Raw genomic sequence first — 12,502 nt, 5'->3', positions numbered from 1 at the left:
ATGTTAATCTAAACTGCTATGTTGAACAAAAGCCTGTTGGATTTAGAGCTGAATAACTAGGAGCGCTTATTACACAGAGTTGGAAATATCTACAGTTGTGCTCTTTACTAAATTGAGAACGCTTTGCAAAACCTGGTTGACTGGTCTAACATTTTATATAAATATAAAAAAAAAAAAAAGTAAAAAGTATCATTTAAAAGAAAAAAGTTTTTTTTTGTGATTGACCAAAAACGACTAAAATTTCCCAGGAATCTACTAAATTTGCTTACTAGCAAGGGGTCTGTTTAGAGCACAGGAATTTACTGGCTGCTTGGGCTACCTGATTTAATATGGCTGTATCATATCTTATGGGATCTTTATAAATAACAGTATACAGCGCTGTGTTCAGCAACTGTACAGGGACTTCCCTACAGTATATCCTGTTCCCGAAACACTGTTCAGGCTGAGCAAAGCTCAGTCATTCACAGGAAGCTTTTTATTTATAAATGATGAATACAAGGCTTCCTGTGATTGGCTGGAGTGGAGATCAAGACATCGTCCACTTACACCTCTAGCTCAGCCATTTAGAGGAAACCTTGTTTTTGTTTATTCATTGATAAATGGCTGAGCAGTGCTAAGCCTGACTTAATTTTGTTCTGGGAATAGGGAGGAAAGCCCTCAGACTCCTACCAGAATTTGTATGCCGTATTTAGCCGATGCCAAATACAATGTGTTTTTATCGCTCGCAGTGGACGCACGTATTAGTGAAGGAAATAGTTCATTTGGAACAGCTTGGTCCAAACGAACTATTAAAAGTTAAAGAAATTGTAAAGGCAGGTGGTTTCTTTTTATCTTATTGCATTCTATCCAGTAAGATAAAAAAAAAAAAAAACAAGGGCAGCAGCCCCCCCCCAATACATACCTAAGCCCATCTTTATCCAGCGTTGTTGCAGGAGAGGCTCAACTGCCAGGGACTCCCCTCATTGGCTAAGACAGCAGCACGGCGCTATTGGCTCCCACTGCTGTCAAAGTCAGACAGCCAATCAGGAGAGAAGGGGTGGGGCAGGGTCGCGGCTCCTTGTCTGAATGGACACGGGGAGCTGTGACTCGGCTCAGGTGCCCTCATAGCAAGCTGCTTGCTGTGGCGGCACTCAAAAGGAGGGAGGGGCCAGGAGCACCAAAGAGGGACCCAAGAAGAGGAGGATCCAGGCCACTCGGGGCAAAACCAACTGCACAGAGCAGGTAAGCATAACATGTTTGTTATTTTTGGAGAATTTACAATCACTTTAAAATAAATCAAAACTGGAATTCTGCTTTAAACATGGCCTCTGACATCACTAGAGGACTGCAATTAATATTCAGCGAATAGAATCCAACACAATGTTGTCAGACAATGCAGACATGCAACAGGAGGTAGTAAAAGAGGACAGGCATACTACTACACAAGATGGTCAGAGACTGACACATGCTACAGAAGAGGACCAGAAACGGCAAACAAGCTGCAGTAGATAATCAGACTGCAAAGACAGGAATTGTTAAAACCTTGGGAGATGCTCTAGGACAGTTATGGCAAACCTTGGCACCCCAGATGTTTTGGAACTACATTTCCCATGATGCTTATGCACTCTGCAGTGTAGTTGAGCATCATGGGAAATATAGTTCCAAAACATCTGGGGTGCCAAGGTTCGCCATCACTGCTCTAGGAGAAAGCCATTGACTGGAGACACATTAGATTGCTAAAAGTGCTTCTACAAATGAGAATGATCCCTACAGCCCCCTAAAAAATAGCCTTTAATATGGAGAAACAGGGAGACCCTAATGGTTTTGTTATGGGTCATAGTTATGGCCCTAACCACAAGAGTGTATATACCGTATACCCTATTCACTATATCCTATCCTTGTCACCAGGTCAAACATGGAGCATGAATGGGGACACAAACAGCAATACGATCCTGACAGAGGTTCTAGCACTTCTCTACTCTTATCCAAAACTAAAGAAAAAGTTTTGTCTTTGGATACACTTGAAATACAAATCAGACGTCTCAGTTTATGTGTTGCAAGAGTAAATTCCACAAATATGTACAGTATGTAAAGTTTTATAAATAGATTCTTTTTACAAAGGTCATTGATTTAGTAAACTTGTTTAATTCCTGTTTCACCACAGGCTGTTTCCATTGCAGAAACCTGGGATAAACCCAAAAGCCAAACCACTGACAGAGCATGAGATTGAGGTACAATACTCTAGTGGAATGTGCATTTCTTCAAATCTTGAAACTGCGGATTGTATATACTGTTCTTTAGGATCACAGGACACCAATATGTGTTAAAAAAATCGTTTTATTCACATGTTTTACAATTTAAGGTATTTGTGGTAAGAAAAGGTCTCAAATATGTGTCCATATTATTTACAGCATCATAATATGGACACATATTTGAGACCTTTTCTTACTACAAATACCCTAAATTGTAAAATATGTGAATAAAACAAATTTTTTAAATATTATTTAGGGTTTGATGTGCTTAAAGGGGCAGTCTGCGCAAAAGTGATATTTTAGTTTCTGGTAGATGTTGAAGACTTAAACCAACTATCAGGTTGTTGTGACATCTCTTGGGTTCCTAAGTTGGCACACCAACTGTACCTATTAAATGGAGCTCCCACTATGCCTCTTATTTTTATTTATATTATATTATGGAGAATGTACCAGAAGGAACTGGAACACAATAGTGAGTGGGAACTCCCAGTTGGGCAGTCAAATATGGGAGGGAAATGAAAATCATATACTAGGGGTGAATTGAGCTCACGTAGCTTTACCAATAGCTAAAATATCAGGAGCAAGATGACAATCCAAAAACACTGATAACTGACCATGCACTAACAGATTTTTACACAAATGTTTGTACAATTCTTTGTAAAATTTTCAGTACATTTGATGACCTGGCAAATGTTGTTTAAAAAAGGTACTTCAAAATTGTGTTTGCTTTTAAAAATCAATTTTGGAATGCATGGACTTTCCTGAATGAAAGCCACATACATAGTTACATAGTAGGTGAGGTTGAATAAAGACAATAGTCCATCCAGTTCAACCTGTGTAGGTGTGTGTGGCTGTAATCATCTCACATTAATGTCCTGATCCTTGAGATGTATGTAAGTCTTTTGAAAGCCACCATACTTCCCGCAGAAACCACCTCTTGTGGTAGAGAATTCCACAATCTTGTAGCCCTAACCGTAAAGAACCCCCCACGTTGCCTGAGGTTAAAACGCTTCTCTTCTAATCGCATTGTATGCCCTCTTGTCCTCATGCAATTCCTTCGACTGAACAGCGTTTTTTCTAAGCTGAGATCCCCATTGAGATATTTATAAATTGCTATCATGTCCCCCCTCAGGCGTCTCTTCTGCAGGGAGAATAAATCGAGCGATTGCAGATGCTCTTCATAGTTAAGGTCCTCCAACCCCCTAATCAGTTTAGTTGCCCTTCTCTGGACTTTCTCCAGCTCCAACACATCCCTCCTGAGGACTGGCGACCAGAACTGGACAGAATACTCCAGATGCGGTCGGACCAGAGTTTTATAAAGTGGAAGGATTATACATAATTAGAAATTCCTTTGTTAGTGAAAAAAAAAATTCCATCCTGCTCCTTCGAATTTTCGTGTCATTGTGGACAAAAATGAATGTTGATTTGACCACACTAAACATTATAAAATGGAACATCTGTTTTTTTTTTTTTTTTTTAATCAGAATAAAGTTTATTAACAACTTTAAACAGTACAATAAACAATGAACATTCCGAAGGATTACATTATACAATACTTTCGTGGAATACAAAAGTAGAATAATGTTCTTGTACAAAGACAAAGCAGGTTTATAAAACCAATTGAACCTGCAATGTCATTAGTCGTTATATCTCTCAGTGTATACATCCCTAGGTATGGTTTAAGAAGACACTCATCATATCTCCTCCCCAGTACTTTAAAATAAAACTCACTCCAAGGGTGAAGACACACTGAGCAGTTGAGTTACCACTTTAAGTGAATAGCCTATCAAGAATTTGGTCCAATGGAGCCAAGCCAAGGGTAGCTAGCCAGCATCCCCAGATCTTATTGAACCGGGTCGGGTTGCCTCTATGTTGATATATCAAGCGCTCATATCTCAAAGTTAATCCCATGTTGGCTAACCACATCTCTAAAGTTGGAGAGGTTTAAGAGATCCACTGTTGCAAGATCAGCTTTTGAGCTTGGAACAGTGCTCTGGACACCGCCTCTCTGACATATATGTCCGTTATAACCTCATCCAGTATACCCAATAAGCAAGGTTTAGGGTCAAGAGAGATGGTTACTTGAAAAAAATTGTTAATGGTGTTTACTATGCCAGTCCAAAAGCGGTGCAACTTTGGGCACCGCCAAAGGCGATGTATCAGGTCCCCCTTAGCTACCTTGCATCTCGAACACAATGGGTCTGGGCGGAGTCCAAGAGTAAACAATTTAAGCATGGTATGATGAACCCCCAAGATTATATATCTATAGTTGGGACAGTCTTTGGGTTACATTTAAAGAACAGCCATGGACAGATTCCAGGGCCTCCTACCAATGATCCCCATCTAAATATAACCCCCATCCTGCACCCATTTTTCCATAGTCGTGTTGGGAAAATTCTCCAGGTACTCTGGCAGCAGCCTAGCATAGCACCTGGAGATGAACCCTTTTAGTGGATGTGGATTGCTGCATCATATTGATAAGAGGAGTAGGAGATAACACCGCCTGCTCTAAGGATACTTGCGCTTTAATGGCGTGCTGCAATTGGAGCTAGGGGAAGTACATTGTTTGACAATCCATATCTGGCTTGCATCTGGGCAAATGGGAGCAACCTGCCATTGCTTAAAATGTGATGGAGGTGAGTAACACTATATGTTAGCCACCAGGCTGCACACTGCAGCTTTGCTAGTTCCGGGTAAGTATTGTTATTTCTGATGGGGCTGTAACTAGTAAATCCTGACACTCTTTGTAGTTGTTTTGCTTTGAACCAAATATCTTATGTAGTAGCCTATATGTGGGATACCTTTTGTTGGACTTTAAGAAGAGCTTGGCCTCAAAGGCTTCCGGGAGAGTCTGAGCTTCAACACATTGTAACGCTACAGCTAATGTGGAATCAGTGTGTTTTCCCCTCGGCTGATACATCATTCATGCTGTTTAGCAGCTACTGCAGCTGGGCTGCCAGATAGTACAGTTAGGGGTTGGGAAACGCTAGGCCCCCGGTATCCTTAGACCTCTGGAGTTGCTGCAGCCTGACTCTAGCAGGAACAGATTTCCATAGTAGCGAGTGAAATATGGAATTTACCACTCAAAATACTTTTAGGGGTATAACACGTGTATTGTGGAGGAAATAGAGCAGCTGGGGCATTAAGATCATTTTTGCTAAATTAGCTCTACCCGCCAATGACAATTTCACCTTATCCCTAAACTATGACAGCAGGTGAAATATGTTCAAACAGCAATAGTCCACAATCTCTGCCGAGACTATGATTCCCAAATATCTTAACTGCCCCACTATAGGCACTGGGCAGAAAGAAGAGAACTGGGGGTAAAGAGCTCCATCCAGCGGCAACAGGGCGGACTTGGTCCAGTTAATAGTAAAGCCTGAATAAATGCCAAATTCAGTGACTATGTCGATTACAGCTTGCAAAGAGGGGCCTGTGTTTCCCATCAAAAGAAGCTTGTCGTCTGCATACAACAAACAACCTTTTTTTAACCACGCTATAGCCAAAAGATTGCTTCAGAGCAGTCGTTCAGTTCTGGAAGGGTGACCATAGACATTCTCTCAGAACTGCACGTCATGCGGCATGCAACAGATGCACTCTGTGACCGCTGTGCTGACCACAGATCGGGATAAAGGGCCAATCACAAGCAGCCCTTTATCATGTGATCAACTGTGTCCAAACGCTGTGTCTGTGGGAGAAAGGGAGAACTGTTAACCGGCAAGCCTGTCAGCACATCATTTACACGAATAATCAGGGCACTGATCATCAGTGCCCTGATTACCAGTGCAGCTCCATCAGTGTCTCCTCATCAGTGCTGCCGCCTCAGTGCACAAAAGTGAAGAAAAACTACTTATTTGCAAAATTTTATAACAGAAACTAAGAAAAACTTTTTTTTTTTCAACATTTTTATTTGTTTAGCAAAAATTAAAAACCCAGTGCTTTCCCTTTCAAATGGAGTCAGTCACATATTCGATATCTGGGGATCTCTCTTCCCTGCTGCCCGGACAAGCTTTTTGAATTGAACTTTCCGCCTTTATTGGCCCGTATCAAAAATGACCTGGAGGAATGGCGCAGAGGAATGTTCTCCTGGTTTGGCCGCTCAAATATTAATCAAGATGAACGTGATGCCTCGCCTCCTCTACGCACTCCAAGCTCTACCTATCTTCGTTCCGTCCTCCTTCCTTAAGAAGGTAAATCAGGTGTTCGGGAGTTTCTCTGGGTTAGGGGTCCTCCCCGCCTGGCTCTGAAGGTTCTGAGACTACCTAAGCTGAGCGGAGGGATGGCGCTACCTGATGCTGTCCTTTATTTTGAGGCCTGCCATCTCGCACGCATACTGGACTGGTATCGTCATGGGGCCCTGAAGCAGTGGGTCAGACTGGAGCGGTGCTCTGTGAGCACCTCCCTCGAATCCGCTTTGTGGAGTACCATCCCGGTGCCCGGGGATCTGTCGGCCCACCCGACTATAGGCCCCTCTCTCCTTCTTGGCAGACGCTTGTGCCATAATGGTACACTGGCCACCTATCCTTCGCCTCTCCTTCCGGTGATTGACAACCCGGCATTTATGCCGGGGGTCGACCAACCGGGTTTTCGCTCTCTGAAGGCCGCTGGATGTCATCAGGCCCGGCATTTCGTAAGAGAGGGGACCTGGATCTCCAGGTCTCTTCTGAACTCCAGTGCGACCTTTACTGTTCTGTCGTTTTGGCAACGGATCCAGCTTGCCCATTTTTTGCAAGCTTTACCTTCGGCGCCCCTATTCACCCGACTGCTTACATATTTTGAGGACCTGTGCTCTGACCCCTCCCCCCGCGTCACACAATCTTTCTCATTTACCGTATGCTGGTGTCGCCAGACGAGTCTTTCCGTCCCCCGTACATTGCGCTATGGGAACGGGATTTGAATATAAACTTTACGGACTACCAGGTAGAAAGATTATTGTTCTTTGCGTATAAGACCTCTCGTTGTTCTCGGTACCAGGAAGTTGGCTACAAGTGTCTAACTGGCTGGCACTATACCCTGGCTAAACTCCATCGCATGTTCCCTACTGTTTCGGACATCTGCTGGCGCTGTGGAGACGCAGTAGGGTCTTACCTGCACGTGTTCTGGTCTTGTACTAAACTACAGCCCTTCTGGACGTCTGTTCTTCGTATCGCTCAAAAATTTACAGACCATACCCTCTCGTTAGATCCAGCCCTCTTTCTCCTCCACCATCATGAATTTCCGCGGGCATCCTATCGCAAATCGATACTTCCACTCCTGCTTACAGCGGCGAAGAGTTGCATTCCCCCGCTTTGGAAACAGAGTCAGCCTCCTACGGTGGCGATGTGGCTCCGCAAGGTTGCCTGTCTAAATGAAATGGAGGATTTGGTTGCCACTGAGCACGGTACCAGGGACAAATTTATGAAACGCTGGTATTACTGGCATGACTTCACAAATACGACGGAATACAAAGACCTGATTGCCTAAGCACTGCCTAAGCCTCCTCGCCCCTCCCCCCCCCCGCCTTTCTTCTGCTTCCTTCCACCTGCCCCTCTGCTGTCTCCTCTTGTCTACCTTTCTTTTTTTGTTTCATACTGTGCCTGGTGTTCACTTTCTACGCTCCCCTGTGTTTTTGACCTGGATACGAGCACCTGGTCTAAGGACATTCTCATATCATGGGTATTCAGTTATCTAGGTCTGCATTCAGATCTCTCCCCAAGAGGGCATGCCTGTGCCGGACCCCTTGGTACTTATCCTGGGCTCTGGGACGGTACATCCCGTCCCCCTGATACCGGCCCACGGTTGGATGCCGGTGGGGCAGGTGGACTTCCCTAGATATGCCCGACGAGCTCCCATGTCACCAGTTAGTCATCGCACCTTCTACCATTGGGGTCCCCTGATAATCTATAATCTATGTCTCTGACAAGGTTTCCGATGCAATCCTATGTGTACATTGACCACTGATATCTTTCTCTTGATTGTACTTTTTATATTCATGACCATTGGTGTTTTAAATGTATGCCTTCTTGTTTTTCTTGTTATAATTAAATAAAGAATTAAAAAAAAAAAAAAAAACAGTGCTAATTAAATGCCACCAAAAGAAAGCTCTATGTCTCAAAAAAATATAAAAATGTAATTTGGGTACAGTATTGCATGACTGCGCAATTGTCATTCAAAGTGTGACAGCGCTGAAAGCTGAAAATTGGCCTGGGCAGGGAGGGGGTGAAATTGCCCTGTATTGAATTATGCAGCTAGTGAAACCAGTGTTAAGCCTCTACTCCTGAATCTGCATACTTATAAACAGGTCAGCTGCTCAAAGCTACAAGTTTTCAAATCTCTCCAATCACTGGTTCCACTGGTAAAGATCAGCTGGCAAGATTAGAGACCACCCCAAGACATGAAAATTTCACACAATCGTGTACGGTTGATGCTCAAAATCATCCAACCTATGTTATGCGAGTTTGGTCATCATTTCAGTCAGGACTCCTAGTACTCCTGGACAGAGCAGCTCTCACATATCATTAGGTGCATCCAGCAGGAAGGACCATCCATAGCTGCCACTGCAAGTGCAGAAGAGGAAGAACGTCTTCTGACCAGCCTGAAGACTGCAGGATGAAAAGTATGAAGGGATTCTAAAAATAAAAATTAAATAAATAACAGCAGGGATTTTTCAGGTAGCGAGAGGGGTCACGAAAAAAAGGGTTGTGCTTTAAAGATGCCGTCATTCAGCGTGTTACAAACTAATTGTACAATCTCCTCTAGATTTACCATTCAATTTATAATCAATAGTTGTTGGTACATTTAAAGGACTTTGTACAATCAGATCGTAATGTATGTGACTAGTTTAAGAGTTTTAGGAAATGTATAGACCAAATCTGAGCTTCGTTTTTAACATATAATTACACCTTGTAGGAGATGAAGAAAGATAGAGCTGTCATGGACAGATTTCTAAGAGCTTATGAACTGATGCTGGACTTCTACGGGATTCAACTCCAAAACAGAATGACTGGAGAAGTTGCACGCAACATTAATTACAGGGAGCGATTTGAAAACCTGAACAAGTTAGTAGCAATTTTATGTTTATATATAGAGTATTTAAAGGGATACCTTCATTCTTCCATAAGGAATCACCTGCATGGTCTGTTGTCTGTGAATAATGGATTTCCGCAGTCAAAGAGATGTGGTATGCGGTGTGGTAAACTGGAGACCTGGTGGGTGAATGGCAGTGCTCTTGTTCTCTCCTGAATAGTCAATAGAAGAGAAGTCACCATAAAAAGTAACACTAAACTCTAGTCTAAATAGTAAATAATTCTATTTAAGTATGTATTCTTAAAATTTTAAAAAGGACATTCTATAGCTCTCAGCCTCCCCAAATCTACAAATTCCTTAGTTTTTGCTGCTGTGATCGAAGTTTCTAGGAGTGGCTAGGTTCGCTTTTCATGATCCCACTGTATGCAGGAGCATAGCCACCCTCTCTAGCTTGCTCCAGAGATATATTAAGACTGACCATACAAGGTTTAAATCTTGGTCCGTTCAGCAGGAACCAGCAGAGATTCGAACCGTTAATAGGCAGGCTGAATGTACCAATTAGATTGATAAACTTATCAATAAACTAGGGTGCTAGCAATAATCCCTGTCTTCTCCGAGCGGGGACAGCTTCCCTCGCCCCCCAACCAGGAGAAGACAATGGCCCAGTAGGAGGATTCCCACGTCAACACTGTCTGTGTTTATGGGGAAATCAAGCAAGTTTCTTTCCTACAACCAAATTTGCTTCGTCTTTGGCTGGCCTAAAGGACCATAGTCCCTAATCCATCTTGGGAGCAAGCAAGATAGGCTGGTTACATTCCTACCTACAGCAGGACTATGGAGAACAATATACGGTAACCACCAACTAATAGAAAGTCAGATTACCACAATTGAATACCTGGTCTCAAAGTAATATAGTTACTTCAGAAGTGGACTATGGCCACAAAGAGGTCAAGATTACAATGCTGGTTGGGACCACTGAAGAAGCAGTTGGGGCCAGAGAACCTGGAAATTATTTTCCCACTTGGAGGTCTTTAAAATTTGGAAATCAGAAGTTCCTTCAACAGAGATTGTGGGTGATATGCTGTTCACATGGGACAGGTACTATTGTAGTTCCCATACACAATATCCAGTGATGTTCTCCTCAGGACATCCTGGAGAGCCACTGAAGGAGAGAGCTCAGCTGCATGAGTCCTAGTGATTTCCTGGTAACATGCAGGAGCCAAGTCTTCCGTCTTGGGGACCCTATTGGTCTGTACCAAGTTCCTTGCTTTCCATACCTGCTGAGGTCATTATCAGGGGTTTCCACTATCCCTGTTGGAATTTTTTTTTTTTTTTAATGTATGCATAATTTAGTTCAATCTGAGTTTATTGAGAAAGAAGGGTTTTACAGAATATGGGGAAAAGCGAGGGAGCAAGAAACATACAGAAAAAATGTACCGCTATGTCATATAGTGAACTTTGAGTAAGTGCTATGTATGCATAATTTAACAGGAAGAGCTGGGATACAAAAAACATGGGCAGGAACACCCGAAATTCCATATTGGACAGGAGATTTAATTCTGGCAGGGAGAGCTTACTGTAGGAGAATCCAAAACATATACTGTACAAAGCTAGTGCTGGTCAGGAAAATAGTAGAAAAGATAGAAATCCATATGTGCATACTATACATGTTCTCAGTCAATAAAAAATAACAGTATTGAGGCCAGAGGGTCAGAACAACAGCCAGGCCTCTAGAATTCTCAGAGAGCTAATAAAAAGTAGGGATGCACCAATCCGATATTCGGATCGGCTATCGGCGCCGATATTGCCATTTTAGATGGATCGGGGGATCGGTAACATTGACCGATCCACTGGCCGATCCGGTTTTTGCTGTGTAACGGCTCAGCCATCCCTTACTGGGTGCAGTAGTAGTATGGGATGGGAGCCGCTACTTCCTGTATAGGTCCGGCTCACAGGCGGAGTGAAATCAGATGCACTCCGCCTGTGAATGGAGGAGCCACACACATGAAGCAGCGGCTTTGCTCTGTACTGCAGCTGCTTGCTTTGTGTGTAGCTCCGGATCGGTTCCGGTATCGGTAATTTCACGACAGATATCGGTATCGGGTCCAAAAAAGACGGATCGGTGCATCTCTAATAAAAAGTGCCAATCTCTCTACAAAGACCAACCACAGCTAAAAATTTTAAAAATATTAACTTCAGCTTTGTAAGGAAAGTTGTGGTTCAAATTACCTTCCGTTAACATCTCTTGGAGACTTTGCTGCTGATATTAGACTTCAGTTTGTGTCTCTCCGCTCCTCCTACGAATCCACAATGAAGGTGTCACTCTCTTGAAGTGAAATCATTTGATATTTTTGTACTTTGTATACCACCCCATCATTTATCTTGGTAATGACCACAGCAGCCAAAAATAAACTAAATGATGGTGTCCCCGGGAGGCAGGAAAAGCTGGCATACATGTCAGATTGTCATAAACCAAAGAAAAAATAATTTGGGTGTTATCACTAATAAAAATAACTGTATTTATTCTCTTTCCCCAGTCACACCCACAACAACTTGCGCATCACCCGGATCCTAAAGTGTTTGGCCTTGTTGGGGTATGAGCACTTCCAGGCCCCACTAGTCAAATTTTTCCTGGAAGAGACCCTGCTTCACAACAATCTAAAGAATGTAAAAAGTAGCGTATCCAATTATTTTTTGATGGCTGTAAAGGATGAGAATAAGTACAGAGCTTTGAAGGAGTATGAGAAACAACTCAGAACTCAGAGTTCTCCGTGGACCAGTAGAGAAAGTGAAATCACAGGAACTCCGGAAAGGAAGAAAGTAGGCCAGGCTCAGTCCTCAGTTGGCCAAAACAGAAAACCAATTAAAGATTCAGTCCTTTAAATATCAAAACCTTCTTTGGGAATTAAAGAGAACCTGTCACCAATTTTAAAAATTGCAGGCTAATGCATGAAAAAATTAAATATTTTAAAATGTTTACTTATACTGTCATTATTTTTCATAAATGGGGTTAAATTCATTTACAATATGCCTTTGAACTTGCTGGAAAAGGTTATAAACTTTAGGACAGTCAATTCCCGCCCTCCTTGCATGTCATAGCCATTTCCTCTACTAAGTGTCCAATTACATTCTGTGCTGGCCCAGCATCTCTGCCCCTCCTCTCCCCAACCTTCATAACTTATGTAGTTCACTGCCTGCCACTCTGCCTGGGTGCCAAGCCATTGTGTTTGGGCAAAACTTCCTGATAGTGCTGGAACTTGCCTGCT

General features: G+C 42.8%; 1 pseudogene across 1 annotated transcript in view; it reads left to right on the top strand.

Annotated features, from left to right (window-relative positions):
- The window catches only part of LOC309560134 (opioid growth factor receptor-like protein 1), a 28,544-nt pseudogene extending 16,441 nt beyond the window's left edge, over positions 1–12,103 (top strand). Inside the window, exons 5-7 of the transcript XR_014226207.1 lie at positions 2,144–2,210; positions 9,120–9,268; positions 11,774–12,103. The product of XR_014226207.1 is annotated as an opioid growth factor receptor-like protein 1 (transcript). The remainder of the gene's footprint in view (positions 1–2,143; positions 2,211–9,119; positions 9,269–11,773) is intronic.
- Positions 12,104–12,502: the final 399 nt, after the last annotated feature.

Source organism: Pelophylax lessonae, assembly GCF_965119305.1.
Source record: "Pelophylax lessonae genome assembly, chromosome: 7".
NCBI lineage: Eukaryota > Metazoa > Chordata > Amphibia > Anura > Ranidae > Pelophylax > Pelophylax lessonae.
This window is presented reverse-complemented; position numbering and strand designations above follow the sequence as displayed.